The sequence below is a fragment of the Chrysemys picta genome, chromosome 4 (genome assembly GCF_011386835.1).
Source record: "Chrysemys picta bellii isolate R12L10 chromosome 4, ASM1138683v2, whole genome shotgun sequence".
Lineage (NCBI taxonomy): Eukaryota > Metazoa > Chordata > Testudines > Emydidae > Chrysemys > Chrysemys picta.
In genome coordinates, this window is record NC_088794.1 from 141,329,924 (window position 1) to 141,350,066 (window position 20,143).

The following is a 20,143-nucleotide window of genomic DNA, read 5'->3' on the forward strand; positions in this document are numbered from 1 at the left end:
TCATGATTTATAGCTTTTCAGAGTTCTCAAAGAGAGTGATACATTTAAAATGGAGAGAGAACTATATATCCAGGTAAAGTTGAAGCCACAATGGCATGTTAGCTAAAAGTTAGGAATGTAAGAGTTAATAATGAACATGGGTAAAAACCTACTTCACACATGATAATAGATATGAAAAACAACTTATAGCTAAAGGCAACTGAAGTGAGTTCACAAAATGTGTTTCTGGAGAAGCTGGGGACCAAGGGATGTGGCAACAAAGTAAAAAGAAGGAATTAGATCAATAACCACTCTCATCACACACACAAATAAAAAAATTTTAAAAAAATCAATGCCCACTGGGTGGTTAAGGCTGTTCTTGTTCCTAACATTTTTTCTGTTCTTATGCCCTTTTGTTCCTGCTTCTGGGCAGCTAAGGCTCCAAGTTGAAATGTGGAAACAGAAAAGGAGAATTAGTCACTCTAGTGCATGAAGAGCACAATTTTAGACAGCCGCTAACAGGAAACAGAACACATATACATAATTACCTCCCAAACACATCAGATGCCATCTTATTTTTAGCAGGCTTTAGAGAGTCATAATATGCAATGCCAGTAGTAGTAGTCCATATTACAATGTCATGTCATATTATGACATCTTGACATATGACATGTCACTATATACACTACACTACTACTTTCATGAAATAATGTAAAAATAATAAAAAATGAAGAGATCATTTTGAGACAATTTTGGTTTTGAAATTTATTTTCATAAATAAAATTTTTCATAGGAAATTTTGTCCAAATGGATAAGATTTTGTAAAATATTTTGGTTTTTCAATGGAAAACTTTTTAGACGAAATATTTTCATCCAGCTCCACTTTCTTTTCCTATAAAACAAAGTTATTATGTATAACTTTACATTTTGAATATATAATTCTAGATGCCTTCCAGTGCCTTGGGTAAAAATCACAACCAAAACAAAATAACTCTTTAAGACCACAACCCTCATCAACAGCCTTACCAAAGAGAGGCTGTGCAGTGTGCTTGGAAGGTGATCAAATGCAGGATCTGGAGGACCAATGAGGGGATGAGGAAGAGAGCTCATAAATGAAGACCCTTCCCAGAGAATGGAGGCTCCAGATTAAGTGCCTGAGCAGATATCAACTGTAGCAGCATATCATGTGGAGTGATGCATGAACTCTCAGGTAACCGGGTTAAAAACCAACAAAGATCTAAGGAATTCATTAGCCATGGAATGACATCTATCAGAGCAGTAGTGTGAAGCGTGTTCTAGTAGGCTGAGTGCAGTGCTAGACATTCACAGTGAATCATTGCAGGCATGGACTGCCTCTGTGACCATGGGTAAAATTACTTAGCTCCTCTGCCCCCATCTCCCTATCTTAAAACAGTACTGTAGGTAAATAAGGTGCTTAGCTATGGGAAGTTCATTTCTCCCATCCTTAATCACCCGAGTTGTGTTTGTCTCCCAGAGGTCTATTTGCATGAATAAAGTGATTATTCACATCAGACTCTAGACTCAACTATCAGAGCTGTGATTTTCAGCTTGGGTAGGCCTACCAGGCTAGCTTTAATGTAATTAGCTCACTAAAAATGGCAGCAGCCCACTTCAATATGGGCTAGCAACGTGAGCATGTACCAATGGTCCCCACTGTGCTTGCACTACCCCACCATGTCTTCACAGCTACTTTTACCTGCGCGAGCTAAATTAAAGCTAATGTGGTACATCTATATGAGCTGCAAATCCCACCTTTGATCGCAGTGTGGACATAATAGCATATGATTAGTTAAGGATGGTAAAACACTTTGAAAGTGAAGGGTGCTGCATATATAAATATTAATAGCATGACAAATTGCATTTCTAGGGCACTTAGGTACCAAGGCACTCTAGATACCTTCATAAAATAAGACTCCCCTTTGAATGTTTAATGTTCACTCCAAAAATAAAATGGTAAATAAAATATTCACCAAATCTTTCAATCCAACTCATCCTCTTTCCATTCCTTTAAAGCAAGTTAAAGTAAATCGTACTTGTTCCCAGCACACAATCATCCTGTGGAGTATATTACTGCAGGGATCCATCAAATCAAATACTGGATTTAAAAACAAATGAATAGAATCATAAAGTGCTATTGAACTCAGTAGGTAACAAAACAATTAAAAAAATATTTGTACTTATGAAGGTTGAGCTGCGGATCATTGTGTTTTGGCAGCATAAAATGATCACCTTCAGGTAGGAATTTTCTCCCCAATGCACAACTGGATAGGTATGTTATTTTGGGAGTGGAGTGGCCAGCTTCCTCTAATCCAGACTGGCAAATTCTCTGCGTCCTGTCAGTGCCGTAGGAGTCCAGTGTTTGTATTTGCTGAAGTCTTTCCCTTTCAAAAGTAGCTTTTCATGGGATCTGCTGGACACTGTTGACTTCAGAACCACCTCACCTGGAAACCCCAACAGCATGTTCAGCATCCACAGACCAGAGATTTACAAGATCAAAAAATTACTGGTAGGATGTCCAGATCCCCAGGAAGAGAATTTAAGCTCAAAGAAACTGGACTGTTGTGCATTCTCAATTAAATGATGGCTTTGGTAACCAGTCAAACCAATAATCCATTCTTTCCCTGTTGAAACCAGATTTCATGGGACAGCTTTCTGACAAGATTTTAAACCAGGTCCAATTTTCAGAGCACATAGACAAAATTCTCACAAGCAGAAAAGAAGAAACTCACTTGACATAATAACGAAGAACAAGGAGACTCCTACATGGAAAAAGTTCCCTACTGAGTTCTCAAGGGATCATTTCCTTTGCAAAATAAGAAATGGTCACACAGGGCAAAATTTAGAAAGGGACTTAGGTGGTATGCTGCTAAGCATTGCAACACCTAATTTTTATACACCTGGAAAGACACTACGATTCACAAAGCCTCTTAGGCACACAGGCTCCCTGTACAATGAATGGGGAGAAATAGGTGCCTTAGACTGTGATTTACAAAAGCCAGCACACTAGGCAGGGAGCTACTTAAGCTAGCCAGTGGGAGATACCAACAACAGAGGTGCATCCTAAACCCCACCCCTCTCACAGAGTTAGGTGCCTAAGGCCAGGCTGCAGGGAGCTGCCTATCTCTGATAGTGGGTTAAATTAATCTGAGGATTACAGACACCTATACTCTGTTAATGCTCATTACTGCACACTGTGTTTATACTTTGGGTTCCAACGTCCCATTTCAATTCTCAAAATCATTTATTTTTATGGCTTTAGGGAAGAAACCTTTACATTTTACTGTACGGGGAGATCTTAGCAAACCAGTAATGTGCCCGAACCACTACTGCTTATTGCTAAAAGTAGCCAAGATAGCAGACCGTAAATGGGCCTATGCAGCAGCCTTAGCATGACCTAGTCAGGACGGGGGGGGGGGGGGGGGGGGGGGGGAGGGGAGTGCCACAGAAAGGGCAACTTGACCCCATGTCCTTCCTGATGAGATCTCTGTTGAAATTGCTGAGATATGCATTTGTGGTTGATACAACAGCATTTTAGGAAAACAGGAAGCTTGTCTATATGCGCTCAGGGATGTGTCAGGGCCTCAAGGCGTGCAAACTCTGAACAAAACACATCTGGCTAATTGATGATGAGAAGGAAACCTCTTGTTTAACCTTTGAAATTACTTGCTTAACAAGTTTCTTTGAGTGATGTGTTATTGTAATACTAATGAATAAATAAGGGAAGAAAGTTTTGGGTAGTTGGACTCTTCAGGGACTCTCTCTGGACACATCTTGTGGTCCCCACCAGCAGATGGAAGATTGGCCATCAGAAGACTGTTGCTGTGCCACTCGAGAGCCACACCCAACTTTGGTAATTATTGAGGGTTGGGGGTGTTTTACTAACCTGTTGCGGACTTGTATAAGTGCTTGAGACTAAGTAAAGTAAAAGCACTTTTGTGTTGTCCTGTTTGTGCCAGCCATCTATCGGTCGGATGGTCGTGTCTCCCTTGATTTATTTCTTGACACCACCTCACACAGAATAAAGTTACCAAGAGCTTTGGGTTGAAAGAACCCCAGGTAACTTACCATCTCTTTGGAAAAGATGGAGCATGCCAGTGTTTCCTTCTTAGCAGAGTAAACATAAAATCTCCACTAGTAGTTACAGCTGTGAGATTTGAAATTCTACAGTTGGCTTCATTTAGAAACCTTATTTTTTCTGAAGTTCATAATATAACCATAAAATTCTCCTTGACTTGAACCTAGCAGAACGTTTGAAGACTGAGGTTTCTGTTGATTGGTTTTAACCACACAAAAATATATTATTGGTTCAGGAGTTTGTCTTATTTTATTTTCATGAACAATACAGGGGGGGGGGAATAGTAGTTTTATACTGTTATGTCTCTGATATATTTATTATAAATCCTATTTATAGCTCTTTATCTAGCCTTAACCCATTCTCTTCTACATTATATTAGCTAGAGAAAAAAAAGGGATATAAACTCTCAAACTACAGGGCATAAACCAGCAATTAACAGGGATAAGGCAGGTACTAATCAGTTTGATTATTGAAAGTACAGAGCAGAATTTTGACTTAGGCCACAAAGTGACGGATTCTGTTCACTGGTTTTTGGTAGAAAAAATGACCCCACTGTTAATTTAGAAAAAGACTTTTCACCCAGTGAGCGAAAAGGAAGGCAAGTATATGGACAAGTTGTTCCACAATTGTATAAAATGTAGTTTCTTGCACCTTGCTCTAAAGATTCAGGTATAGACCACTCTTAGTGAGAGGATAATACAGAACATTGGTAGGATCGTGCACTGCAGTTTGTATCAGACAATGTATGTTTTGGGCTTTTGCACACACCCTGTCTGCTGATGGGTGGGCAGTGCCTAAACATGGGGGAGTGGAGCAGAGCTAAGGGAGCTGGATGAGACAGCAGCAGAAGTCCTGTGGGCTGTAGGAGGCAGTAGCTCTGGAAGAAGTTCTGCACCAGCCTCAACCACCTCCCCCCCCCAGCTTAAAAAAATAAAAGGGGGGTGGTCTGTCATCCCCCTTTTCCTTCCCCACTTTAAGAACTGACTCTAGCGCTGAGTTTCACAGAGCCATTAGTCAGATCTTTCACCTGCTAATGCAATCATTCCAAATCTAGCAATTCATTCAGGGCTTTACGGGGGAATTCTTATGGTCAGCCTTGATTTCCATGAATTCCTATAAGCACAAAAAATCCTATAAGCACAAAAAATGGTGCTCAAAAGCATAAGCTGCAGCAGGCCTGTGAAGAAGACGATCAGAAAAGTACAAATGGGCTACAAGTTTCTTGAAGTTTGACCATGTTCCTGGTGAATGGATGGTTCTGCTACTCAAATTTCTAAGCCTTCCACTACTAGTAAGGCTGTTGATTTGGATTTGTCAGGCTTGTTGGGCACAAAACTCTCTGATTCCAGCACCAAGATTGGTGTTGAATTGTTGGGTACTGGAGTCTCTGATTCCAAGACAGAAAATTGCCCATTGGTTGTTAATGTGATTGTTATGGATGTGGACGCAGAAGCAGTTTGATTACTGAAAGCATGGGGCAGAATTTTGAATTTGGCTACAAGTGACAGCTTCTGTTCAGTGTTTTGTGATAGAAAATGGTCCCATTGCTAATTTAGAAAAAACTTTTCACTTAGCCAACGCGAAGGAAAGCAAGTATGAAAATCATGGTTCTTTGTCAAAACTCCTAATGGTGAGTTATGCCAGCGATCTTAGTAGACATACAGTTTGATTCTGGCCTCCTTGTTCTGTTTCACTTGTTTGCTTTTCCAACCAAATTCCTCAACTTCCTTTGTGAACCATAAAACTGAGTTTGTGAACTTTTTCCTGCTTTAGCATGTGAGTATGCCAACATGAACGTTCAAAGGAATACATGGAGCCAATCCCTTGGAGGATGGAACTTGCAAAATGATAGGAAAAATGGGTCACTCAATTGACAGAGTATGCAAGCTGCTAACAGATCCAGAAGGACATGTGGGGTACGAATATTTTACATTACCTCTTGGATATTTTGCTGTACTTAGGCTAGAGGTGTTTAGATTTGAGATGTTCAGATGAGAAATTAGTCCTCATAATGGTAAATTTTGGGGTTTACTTAAATTTCATGTGTGAGATCATGTGGACTCTATTAAGGGTGGTGCAGCAAAAAGTGGCATACTTAACTCAAAATTAATCAGTAGGATTGCAAGAAAAGTATAGCAAGCTATTTTCAACAAGGTTAGGAAAACTCTATTTCTCTATTGAGTTCGATTGCATGCCAGCCCCCTCTTGAATGGTCTCCGGTATTAAGCAATGTTGAGGTTTTGAAAGAGAGCAAAGATTGTTGAGAGCTTTATAGATTTCACTGATATCCACACCAAAACACGGGAGAGTATTAACAGAGGTTATTTTAGAGAAGCTAAAAAAAAAAAAAGATGATTTAGATTGGCTGATTGCAGGGAGCAAAGCTACAACAATGGAGCTAACATGACTGCAGCATACAAAGGTATTCAAAATTGAATTCAGCAAGTAAATCTTTCTTCCCTTGTGCTGCCCACTCACTGAATCTCAGAGAAATTGCTGCAATGGTTGTCCAAAAAGTTGTTCTATTTTGGGGGATTGTTCAGAGATTATATACCCTGTTTCCTGCTTCTACTAGTCATTGGGATGACTGGGGAGTTCAGGATATTAATTTAATCTAGAACAGGCAGCTCAAGAGGTAAAGTCCCTACTCTCCCCCGAAGGGAGCCCTGACTTTCCAATGCAGCACTTGCGTTCCTCTGCCCAGAGTGACGGCATGGCAGTGATCTTTGTAAGGTGAAGAACTTCTCCATAAGGAACTGCACTGAATTCACTGTTTCACAGGCCACCAAACACCCACCTCTTTGTGCAGGCACCTGGGGTCATTCCCTACTGAAGTAAAACACAATCCAAAAGCTACATGGAAATTGTTAATATTCTGATTTTGACTAACAGAGACCAGGATTTGGACCTTCATTCACCCCATTTTGGTTTTGAATTGTGGTGCAGCTGGGATCATGTTAATGTTTGATCTTCGGAGATACTGAAATAGACAGAAATAAACGTGTGTGTGTAATGGGGTGGGGGGGGGAGTCTTCACCCTGAATTCCCCTGCTTATACTAATGTAAATTAGTGCTTTCACATTATGATAACAGTTTTCCAAAGCACAAGACTTATTAAATGATTATGGTCCTATTTCTGATCTTAGATATACAAATGTAACTTCCATTGAAGGCTTAGAAAATGCCTTACAAGAGAGACTTAGAGATCATTCTGTTTTAGCTTCTCAAAAAGATTGAGAGGTGACTTAATTACAAAGAAAATACCAGGTAATAAGGGGCTCTTTATATGTATCTGGAACAGTCATAACAAGACCCAATGGCTGGAAGCCAGAGCCGAACAAATTCAAGTTAAAAAAAAAGTGCCTATTTTCTTTTTTAGACAGTGATGTGGTGTAATGAGGACTGTGTTCGAATTGCAAGCTATCACTTTAAGAGGGTGTGTCGGAAGGCAGCTAGGGAAGCCTGCAATCAGAGTCAGACTGGTACAAGGTGGGGTGAGTTGGGCCTCTGTGCCTTAGGGACAATCTGCTGTGTCTGTTTTTTGTTCTTAGTGTTATTCTGGATATTAAAAATACAAGTAGTGATGTTGCAGCCTTCCAGCAAGAGGGCTTGATGTTTTTAATACAACTCCTCTCTGTCTATGCCATAAATGTAACAAGTGAGATGATCAATCACTACAACAAAGTACCAAGGAAAGTGGATTCTTCATCTCTTGGTTGTCTTCGAATCAAGACTGACTGCCTTTCTGGAAAATATGCTTCAGTCAAGTACAATTATTGGGCTCAATGGAGAGGGGTGACTGGGTGAAATTTAATGGCCTGTGTTATACAGATGGTCAGACTAGATGATATCCTTGTACTTTCTGGCTTTAAACTCTATTAATATTAGGAATAACTGTACATACACTTATGGTGAAAAAGGTCATTCCCCTTATGGCACAGAAATGCCTACATTTCAATTTACTTCTGCCTACAGGATTAGTAAAAGGTCCACAATGAAATGAGCTGGCAAACTGCCACAGTCATGAGACCAAAGTCCTAGAGTAAAGGATCCACCTGAAACAGAGCCAGCATAAGACACTGATCTTTTCTGCATTACTACTTTGATATTATGCACTCTGTGTAGCTACTGCGGCAGCTGGTTTTGCTTAAGTTTACTAACAGGGCCGGCTCTAACTTTTTTGCCACCCCAAGCAAAAAAGAGCGCCGCCCCGCCGTAACACGCCCCCCTGAGCGCCGCGCCGCCCCCCCCAAAACACCCCCCCGAGTGCCACCCCACCAAAACACACCCCCCCGAGCGCTGCCTCGCCGAAACACACACATACACCCCCGAGCCCTGTGCCATGCCACGCTGCCGAAACAAAAACAACCCCCCCCCCCGAGCGCCGCCTGGACGAAACAAAAACAACAACAACAAAAAACCCCGAGCGCCCCCCCGCCACCCCAAGATTGGCCACCCCTTACAAGGTGCCGCCCCAAGCATGCCCCAAGCACGGCTAGTGCCTGGAGCCGGCCCTGTTTACTAAGCAACATTAGATGCACTATGCAATTTAAAACATAGGACTCGGTGCTGCCTTAAAATATATTGCTGCAACTTCCATCCCATTGGAAGGACAGAAACAAATATAAGCCAAGATGGCAGCGTGTACAACTGATAGAGAATGACATTTATATTTCACCCTATCTGTATATTTTATACACAGGCATTCCCATTGTGTTCTACAAAGAGAAGACCATTGACACTGGTAATGCTAATTATTCCATTACTGAATGTTTACAGGAAGGAACAGACGTTACTCCCAGTTCTATAAGCTCTTCTGAAAGAATCCTGTGGAATTGAAGAGGAATTAAACCAAGAGGTTTCTACAAAAATTCTGTAGCTTCACTTAGTAAAGAACTGTGTTCAGGCTATAAAATACTACAGGATGGTTTTAAAATTCTATAGAAAGATTATTCTCCATTAAATTCTATAGACTTTTCCCAAAAAGGAGGCTGTATTTTGAATTCACAGAAAAATGAATGCCTTCATTGCAAAAATTATAAATGCAACCTGTCTCTGTGGTGGTTAAATGATTCCTTAAGTATATAATTTCTGACTGATTCTCTTGCAGTGAGTTATGCCAAAGGTAATGTGGTTTGTGAGTGGACTCCCTTAAAATTCCATTAGTCAGAATTGGAGGCACAGCCCTGTTTAATGTATTTATCAAAGCTGGGGTTTTCAAAGGCGTCGAAGAGTTAGTCAAAAATTTTCTCACTCAAATAAAGTGATTGTTTTTTCTAATAATGGCCTTTTCTGAAAGTGAAGTTTTTCATGGGAACAACTGGTGATTTTTTTAAATCACTCATTAAAACCATTGTAGAAACAATTATCACACACACACAAAAACTCTCAACAAAAAGTTTTTAAAGTCTTGATTTTTTTTCTATTGAGTCCATTTCAGAATGGAAACAACTAATTTTTTTCCCCAAAAAGAATTTGTTTCTTCCCTTTCAATCAGCTCTAAGCCATAATGGACATAAGCACCCAATTCCCAATAAATTTGATGGAGACTGAAAACCTCCCTCCATTACCCTCCTATGAAAATCTTAACAACTCAAAATGCTTTATAATGTGACTAGGGTATTCTCCATCTCGGTTGCTGCAGCTTGTGTGTGTGTATGTGTAGTATGACATTACATAGTGTCCTGTAGGGATGTGTGGCAACTTTCAACTTACCCCTCAATTGCACAGTAGCAGTTATAATGTGATTCTAGTCAGTGTCTAATGTGCATATCAGGCAAGGCGGCAATATTTGCAGATGATACAAAACTACTCAAGATAGTTAAGTCCAAAGCAGACTGCGAAGAGTCAAAAGGATCTGGGTGGCGGGGCAACAAAATGGCAGATGAAATTCAATGTTCATAAATGCAAAGTCATGCACATAGGAAAACAATCCAACTATACATATAAAATGATGGGGTCTAAATTAGCTGTTACAATTCAAGAAAGATCTTGGAGTCATTGTGGGTAGTTCTCTGAAAACAGCCACTCAATGTGCAGCAGCAGTCAAAAAAGCGACCAGACTGTTAGGAATCATTAGGAAAGGGACAGATAATGAGACAACATATATTGCCTCTATAAATCCATGGTACGCACACATCTTGAATACAGTGTGTAGACGTGGTCGACCCAACTCAAAAAAGATATATTGGAATTGGAACAGGTACAGAAAAGGATTAGGCGTATGGAACAGCTTCCATAGGAAGAAAGATTAATAAGACAGACTTTTCAACTTGGAAAAGAGACATCTAACGGGGGATATGATAAAGGTCTATAAATTCATGGCCGGTGTGGAGAAAGTAAAGAAGGAATTGTTATTTACTCCTTCTCATAACACAAGAGCTAGGGGTCATCAAATGAAATTAATAGACAGTAGGTTTAAAACAAACAAAAGGAAGTATTTCTTCACACACAGTCAGCCTGTGGAACTTTTTGCCAGAGGATGTAGTGAAGGCCAAGACTATAACAGGGTTCAAAAAAGAACTAGGTAAGTTCATGGAGGATAGGTCCATCAATGGCTATTAGCCAGGATGGGCAGGGATGGTGGCCCTAGCCTCTGTTTGCCAGACGCAGGAATGGGCGACAGTGGATGGATCATTTGATGATTTGTTCTGTTCATTTCCTCTGAAACACCTGCTATCTGCCACTGTTGGAAGACAGGATTCAGGGCTAGATGGATCTTTGATTTGACCCAGCATGGCCGTTCTTATAAGCAATCAAATCTCTTTTTATAGGAATTATTTGTGGACAGTAAATGTCATGGTAAAAATGTGGCAGAAATGGGAGGCAGATGGCACATGGGTTAGCACTGCTAATTCTTGCATTTGTAAGCTTCTACTTCTCTTAGCTGTGCTGGACTTCTTCACTGTTGTCGCCAGTTGCTAAAATTAGCACAGGACAGAATATGCTTTATTTACTAAGATTTGCTGCCATCTACGGACAAAGCCAAGTTTTACTTACCCATCAGTGCCTGGCAAGGGGAGAAGAGAAAGACACGGTGGAATACTTCAGCTAAAGGGTCCAATTAAGCTCGTGCTTTGCTGAATTGGGTCCCAAGACAGTAATTTACTAGAAGTCTGATTGTGTAGGAGCATGAGCACCTCCAGCGTCATGACATCAGCTCCCACTGATGCATGAGAACTTCTCAGGATAGCTCTAAATCTCTCTCCATTACAATTGATCGGAGAATTTCAACAGACACAATTGCACTGAAAAAAAAGAAACAAAGTGCCCAAAGTATCTGTAAATTCCCCTCCACACACTAATTTTCCAAACAGTCCCACTATCTGTCTCTATACTACAGGAATACAGAGATAGTACAGAATAAGACTGTACAGCTGTTGTTCTAAGTCTTATTCTTAGCAGAATGGTGTGAATAACTGATTTTTTGGTTTGCTGGCCATTCTAAAAAACAAGTTTAGAAGAATCATTTCACGTAAAAAAAATAAATAAATAAAATAAACCACACACACACATACGCACATTTTGTCATGAAATGGGGTTGTTTCAATTTTTTAAAATAAACTTCAAAACAAAAAGCCATTTTGAATTGAAAATCAAAACATTTCAGTTTGAAAATGAAACAGGATCATACATAATATTAATAAGAAATAACGCAGACATTTTCCTAATTTATTACTGAGCTCAGTCTCTTTCTCACACATTCTAATTTTTCATTGAAAAACTTCAAAAAGTCTCAAATGGGACAGCCTTTGAAATCCCCAAAATTTTCATTGGACTTCAAAACTCTTTTCCACCCAGCTCTACTCCCACAGCAAGGTGGACTCTGGGGAAATGGGTCTAAGCAAGTAGGGGCTTGAGAAGTCTGTGGCAGTGGTTCCAGGGTCTAGGTGGCTGGGCCGACACAGGGTCTGCACCTGCAAGTGTGCCTGAGAGACCCAGAGCAAGGAACAGCGACTGGCGTTGGCTCAGAACCAAAGGGGCTCCAAAGCACATGGGCCCAGGATTTGGGTCTGTGGTAAACAGACTGGTGTGTCACCAGACAAACTGGAATTCACACTTTGACCCAGACATATCCTCAATATGTATATGTGTGCATATACACACACACACAATTATGTTTATATATTGGATATTATATATATATATAGGAAATTATGTTCTTAAAGCCCTGAATTAAAGGCAGGTCACCCAGAGGTAACATGGCTTAAGACAGGTTCCACCAGACGGGGTGGGAGACACTTATCTCCCCAGCTGATTATTGTGCATTGTGTGTCTTACAGTGGAAGTCTATTTGCATGCTAAGTCAAATTATTGTGGGGACTTCAGGAGAAGAAATTAGCAGGAAGCGGTGAACAGCAGCAAAGAGGGTGGTGAGGAACAAAGGACTGGTCAAATATCCAAGGGTGCAGAAAGACACTTGGGGATCCTTCATGTGGGGAGACAAGCTGCCAGCAGGCTTGGTCTTCTAAAAGGAGAGTCTCAGCCAACCTGGGTGAAAGATGCTGTGAGAAGGACTTTAGGGAAGCAATACCTTTTTGGACAAGAGGGTATCTCATTAGTTAAGTTTAGGCACTAGAATGCATGTTATGATTTTATATGCAATCCTTTGTTTCCAATATTTCTGTTTGCTACCATTTGAATCTTCATTCTTTGCTAAATCGATTTAGATTTGTTTATAAAGAAAGCCGGTGTAACTGCTGTGTGTTAGGCAGAGCTGGGTCTCAAGATGCAACTGGTAAGCTGGGGTGTACTGTTCTTTTGGGCACTGTGGGCCAGGTAGTTCTGTGGGTGCCCAGTGGAGAAGGGGCTGGACACCACAGAGGGACGTTGCAGGACTCAGGGGTTGGGGTGTGCCTATCACTAGCCTGCATGATGGACAACAGAGCCAGTGTGGGCTGAAAGGGGAGCACTTGAGGTGGTAGTCAAGGAACCAACCCCTGGCAGGCACAGACAAAGGTTTCTAATACTAAGGGCAGATGGTAGCAAGGTCCCTCACAACCCTGGGTACCCCCCAAGAAGTGTCATACTAAGGATATCACTCAGCCTTCATTCTTTAGTTGCCAGGATACTAACATGCAAGACCCCCTTCATGTGGGTGTGCATCCTCTTAGCTTACAGTTACAACTACGATTACACAAAAAGGTACAATCCACCCACCACTGTTAATTGAAGGAGCCAAAAACAGCCAATATTGGCCACAGAAAATATAGTCCAGTCAGGACCCGGCAGAGATGCACAAACAAGTGGAGTTCCCTAATGGTAGAGCCAGATCCTTCACGCTGAGTTGCTACTGAGTCAGGCCCGTGAGGAAGAGAGAGGAGCAGACCAGGAGGAGCGGAAGGAATTATTGAAGCCGCAGACCAAAGTAGCTACATCCTAAAAGGCAGGATGAGCCATGGAACCAAGGGATGGTGTAAACACAGGGCTCCCTGTTGCACATCACTAGTGGATCAAGCACATCACTGTAACAACCCTTCCTTGGAGGTTTTTAAGGCCCGGATTGACAAAGCCCTGGCTGGGATGATTTAGCTGGGAATTGGTCCTGCTTTGAGCAGGGGGTTGGACTAGATGACCTCTTGAGGTCCCTTCCAACTCTGATATTCTATGATTCTATGATTCTATGATAACAAGCATTTAGGGGGGCACAAGCTCTCTGGGCTCAGGCTAGCTAGCGAGCTCCTGTTCCACCCTGGGCCTGAATCACATTCACTCTAGGTCCACTTTACAGCACTCTGGCAGTGTAAAGGAGCGAGAAAGTGTGCTTAAATTACTCTTATGCTCACCTCCAGAGTAGGATAATGGGGCTTTACAGTGAATGGGAATAAGGAACCCTCAGTTTATGCCTTTCCTGGCCTGTTTCAAAGAGTTAGATTACAGCCAACATAATTTTGACACTTCTCTTCCTGAGTTATTAGAGGAGGAACAATTCCCAAGGCACGGTCAGTATCAGACTGAAACTATCCTAGATAGAAATGTGAAGAATGTAAAGGGCTTGAAATGGAAGGGTAATAAAAGGGTTTGAGACTAACCAGTCAGTGTTTTCCTATTCTCAGACTGTATGCTTGTTAAATGCAAGTTTTGGGGGGCTCCAGTTGTGGCATTGTCAGTGGTTTTACTTCTCCTCAATAAACAAATCAGCAGCACACAGGATCTATGTGTAAGTAAAAATATAAAAAGATAGCTTGACTCAAATCTCAGTATAATAGTGCCATCTACAGAAAAAAATGTTATTCTACATCTAAAGAAATGAAGACTACATCCCCCAAAATACAATTTAACAAATGCTAACAGGTGAATATAACCCTAGCAGTTAAGTCCCTCTAGACCAGTGGTCTCCAACCTTTTTATGCCCAAGATCACTTCTTGAATCTAAAGCAACCCAGGCTCTACCCTGCCCCTTCCCTGAGGCTCTGCCCCTTCCCCAAAGCCCCACCCCACTCACTCCATCCTCCCTTCCCCCCCGCCCCCATCACTCGCTTTCTCCCACCCTCATTCACTTCCACCAGGCTGGGGTAGAGGCTTGGGAGGGGGCTCTGAGCTGGGGGGTTCTCAGTGTGGGAGGGGGCTCTGGGCTGAGCCTGGGCAGGGGTACAGGAGGGGGTGAGGGGTGCAGGCTCTGGGAGCAGGGTCAGGGCTGGGGGCACAGGAGGGGATATGGGGTGCTGGCTCTGGGACAGGGCTCAGGATGGGGTGTGCCTATCACTAGCCTGCAGGATGGAGTATGGAGTGCAGCCTCCCACCAGGCAGCACTTACCTCCGGCAGCTCCCAGTCAGTAGTGGGCACACTGAAGCTAAGGCAGGCTCCCTGCCTATCCCAGCCCCACACCACTCCCACAGCTCTACTGGCCAATGGGAGCTGCGGGGGCAGTGCCTGCAGAGGGAGACCCCTGCCCCCTTCCCGCCCCCAGGGCAGCACTGGCCACTTCCGGGAGCACCATGGGGCTGGGGTAGGGAGTCTGCCTTAGCAGGAGCCACCCTGTGCCGCTGGAGATCGTGATCGACTGGGAGATCCTCTACGATCAACCAGTCAATCATGATTGGCCAGTTGGTGACCACTGCTCTAGACTACGGCATTTAAACTTTACAAAACCTCTTTAAATACACAGCTAAATTCCTCTGTATACACCTGCCATAGGTGCAACTCATCTTCCCTTTCTCATTTGTCTTCCTTCTTGCTAACTCTAAATAACAAGCCATTGTCTGTGTTGTTCCAGCCTCATAGGGGTTCTCCCTCAAGACATTCAGGCTGGTGATTTGTTACCTTAACTGATAACACAGCAGACACCAGTGAGCTAGTCCAACAGCCCAGGGAGGATAAATTCCATGCCAGAGTGTTTTAGGCCCTTGCCTCAGGGCACAATTTATTGATAAACAAAACACCAAGATAAAGTAGTTTCTCTTCCTAACAGGCTATAGTTGGCAGAGCCTTTGTCCACACCTTTCTCAGCCCCCTCCAGTGCTCAACCTAACCAGGAACTCTCTCAGGAGCCTTCTATTCACAGCACTTCCCACACCACAGGGGAATCTGACCTAATAGCCAGTCCCTTCAGCTCTCCGGTTCAGCTGAGTCTTTGCTTGCCTTTATAAGGACCAGGTGCACTTCACGCTATCACCTGACCCCACCCCCACAGCCACATATGGGAGGCAAATGATGGGTCACAGGTAAGGTTGGGCTCATCTTCCCTTCCAAGGGCCCACTTCCCCCTATGACAGAGATTTATGTTTATTTTTCTGGTTATTACTTTTCTTTATAATGTTTTATTGACCTATTATATATAATGAGTCCAGAGCTTTATAGCCACAATAAATTAAAGCCCAGGGAGTCAATCCGGTCATTAAATATCCACAGTCAATACATGTTATGAACAGTTTCAGACCAGTGTCAGGATGACACCCACTTATCTCTGCACAATGCCCCTGCCTGGCGGGTGGGGGTACCACGCTGATGCTCTGCCTATTATTTGTCCCTGGGTTTGTAAAATGTGCTGCTGTGGGTCATCAGAAAGGATTGTGTTGCAGACCCATATTAATAGATATTGGGGAGGGATGATCTTGTGTTTGAGATGGGGGACTGAGAGATCTGGCTTCTCATCCTGCCTTTGCCTGACAAGGTTCACTGTGTGCTCTTGGCAAATCACATAATCTCACTAGGCTTGAGTTCCTCCCTCTTCACAATGGGGATAACGCCTCTTGCCTACCTCACAAAGGTGCCCTTTGGGGCAAAGACCATCTTTTTGTTCTGTTTTCGTACAGCGCCTTGCACAATGGGGTCCTGCTCCGTGACTGAGGTTCCTGGGCAATAGCACAGTACAAATAATAAGGTTGTCAGGGTTAAGTCATTACTGTCTGTAAAGACTTTCTGGGAAAGTGGGGAACTCGAGGGTTTCCAGGAAAAAGCTGAGTGTTATGGGTGACTAACCTTTGAAGGGAGCACGGGGCTGGGGTGGGAAGAGACAAACTTCCATTGGGGATTTTCAAATCAAACCAGTGAAACAAATTAAATGTAAAAGGTTTTTTTACATGTAAAAATAAACGATTAAAAAGGAAACAGGTGAGGGTTGTTATGAACAATAAAGAACAAAGCAAAAGCTTCTGTGACATTTTAAAGGACCTAGGCCAATATGAATGGAATTGGATGAGCTTTCTTCTTCTCTCTGAATCTCTGCAGTGTTTCATCTGCCCAACTTTCCTCAGAGCAGGAAAGAACCATCTATTTTCTCTTCTCTTCCCCGGTCCACAAAAGTACTCAGGCACCTATAGCCCAGACTGAGGCACTAAATTCCTGGTTTAGGCACCTAAGTCCCCGTTGTGGCTCCCTGCAATCCACAGACTCCCGCCGAATCCTGGCAGCACCTAAACTCACTTGGCACCTAAGCTTTTCAGGGGAAACGTTCCCTAGGCATCTACATTGGTGCTGGAACTAGGAGTGCTGGAGGTGCTGCTGCACCCCCCTGGCTTGAAGTAGTAACAACAACCCAAATACATGGTTTCCACCTTCAGCACCCCCACTTTAAACATTGTTCCAGCGCTTCTGGGCGTCGACATTTCTGCCTCTGACCATACACTCTGCTTCCTCCCTCTTGGCATCCAGCTCCCCAACTCCCACCTAAGCCCCAGAGCAATCCACAAGCCAGGGGAAGATAGGCAATCGCTCACCTAGTTCATGCATGGGACTCAATGTGGTAGGTGTGCTCAGACTGGATTGGGCCCCATCCAAAATCCCATAGCTACAACTAACCTATAGTTTTTAGACCAGGGTTAGAGCATTTGCTTGGAATATGGGAGACCCACATTCAATTCTGCCTTTCTGCCAGTCCCCCTCTTCCTCACCCCCTTTAATTATTTATCCACAGCTTCAACTGGAGAGACTGAGGCAGCCCCACATCAGACAGCCCCATAGCCTAGTGGTTAGAGCACACTCCTGACAGATGGATGGACCCTCTTCAAATCCTCTCTCTCCCTCTGGCAGAGGGGAGAATTGAACCTGGATCTCCCACATCCCATGTAAGCACACGAACATTATAAGCTGGCCACAGCCCATTATGGATGGAGTGAGGCAGACACCTAATGCACTCCCACAAAAAAACCTTAGGCACCTAAGTTGTCTGGTGCAGGCTTCCGTTTATGGATCACTAAAGAGGGGTAGGTGCCTCCCTGCAGCCTGCACTTGGGTACCTGTCTTTGACAGGGGGTGGGGCTTAGCAAACACCCATCTTGGCAGCATCGCCCATTGGCTAGCTTAGGTGGCTCCCCGCCTCTCCCCATTCATTGTGTAGGGAGCCTAGGCACCTAACTCAGCTTTGTGGATCACAGTGGTGTTCCTGTGATGTTAGGCGCCATGACCCTCAGCACTGCAACATCCAAGGCCCATGGTGGATCCCACCCTTAGTGGATAACTGAGTGGGAGAGAACAACTACACTCAGCTGAAGTTTAGAGGGAAGATGACTGTCTCCCAGCCCAACGGGACAGCTTTACTTCCATAGGCACCTTGCTAATTCTCCTCCTATGGATGTTATTGTTAGAGGGATTTCCCTTCGCCCTCTCCCCTGGTCTTGTCCCGTAGACAGAAAACAGAAGTCCGAAGTGCAGACAATGTGATGTTTGTTGGGGTTAGTTTCCAAGCAAGGATATTCTGAAGCCTTTCACACCAGTCAGGCTTATCTCTATACACTGATAGAGTCTGTTCCCTAGTGTCCCTTTCCCAGCTCCAACGGTGCAGAGCATTTACCCCGCATCCCCCTTCCCAGCTCCAATGCCGCAGAGCGTTTACCCCGCATCCCCATTCCCAGCTCCGATGCCACAGAGCATTTACCCCGAGTCCCCCTTCCCAGCTCCAACACCGCAAAGCGTTTACCCCGCGTCCCCCTTCACAACTCCGATGCCGCAGAGCCCTGCCTGTGTTCCTGTCCCTATTCCCATTCCCCCCCCTTAGAAAGCATGATTCCAATTTCCTTTCCACCCACTTCCTGTTTGACCCCAGTTTATATATTCTCAGCTATACCTTAACCAATCGTTTTACTGAAATTTAACTAACCAATCCTAACATATTATAACAAAATTTTCTAACCAATTATATCCCACTACCCTAATTAACTTACCTAGCAAAATTAATCATACAGCAGACAGAAACAATTAGAGAACCAGACAGATTAACAATAGAAAAGTGGGGGCCATAGAGATAAAACAATACAGAAATGAGGGTTTCACAACCACAACCATTGATAAGTGATTTCTTGCCAGACAGGATGCTATCCAACTTTAACCATCTTAAGATCTGTTTCTTTATCTGGTGGTGGTGGGCACTATCAGGACAGGCTCATCTGCCTAATAGCCCAACACCACCTTATTTCAGTGTGACTGGTTTGGGATGTGAGGAAGTGACCCTACGCTTCCCAGCTTACGGCTGCCCCGATGCTCCGCCAAAGGCCTTAGCCTAAGAACAAGGCCTCAGACTCTCCTAGTGAGAGAAGGCCCAGACACAGGCGGACTGTGATTTTGATTCTTTGTTTTTATACCCCTGTAACTAGCTAAGTGATAAAAATACACCAAAGTTCTTAAAGTACAGGCCTTTACAGGCAGGCCTGAATATCTATATTCTAACAGTTATCTGCAGCCTTACCTGATGTGGCATGTCAACGACTTCCAACCTGTAGCTGGGTCCAGCAAAGGCCACCTGCTCCCTGGTAATAGCTACTATCAGGCATTTCGCTAACCTGGCTGTGGATAGTTTAAAGGCACAGATACAGCTGCCAAAAAGAACTGAGGGAATGTGGGTAATCCTGCTGCTTTATAAAAGACTTGAAAGCAGTATTCCCTAGCGCATTTCTGCCAGGAGTTCCAAGGACTCTGAATAGTTTCATCTGGCTCGGAGTATCTTAGGGGCTAAATGGATCTGGTCTGAACTGCATGGAGAGCAGAATATACAAGTGGCTCAAGGCTCGCGTTTGCACTCCGCTGATGCCAGAGCAGCCTCTGGACCCGTGTGCCAAATGGGGGCCACTTTAACTCATAGTGGCTGTAAATAAGTGGCCAAAACCACAGGTAAAGATCAGCGTAACTCAGCGTTGTCTGGGCCGTTCCTGCTTCCCCTGCTCCTCTAGCAGCCAAGGGCGTGGCAAAGAAGCCCTCCCTTGGCTCTGCAGCAGTGGAGGTTCAGCGTTATAGTGGGGTGAGTCATGGTCGCTGGGTAAGATAGCTAGGGTTACCATATTTCAACAATCAAAAAAGAGGACGGGAGGAGCCCCGCCCTAGCCCCGCCCCTGTCCTAGCCCCGCCCCCATCCTATCCTAGCCACGCCCCTGCCCCTTCCACTCCCTCCCACTTTCTGCCCCCTCAGAACCCCCAACCCTCCCCCCCACTCCTTGTCCCCTGACTGCCCCCCGGGACTCCACCCCCTCCCTAAGCCTCCCTGCCTCTTGTCCCCTGACTGCCCCCTCCTGAGACCTTCCCCACATCCTAACTGGCCCCATAGGACCCTACCCCCTACCTGTCCCCTGACTGCCCCAACCCTTATCCACACCCCCACCCCCTGACAGCCCCCCCCAGAACTCCTGACCCATCTAAAC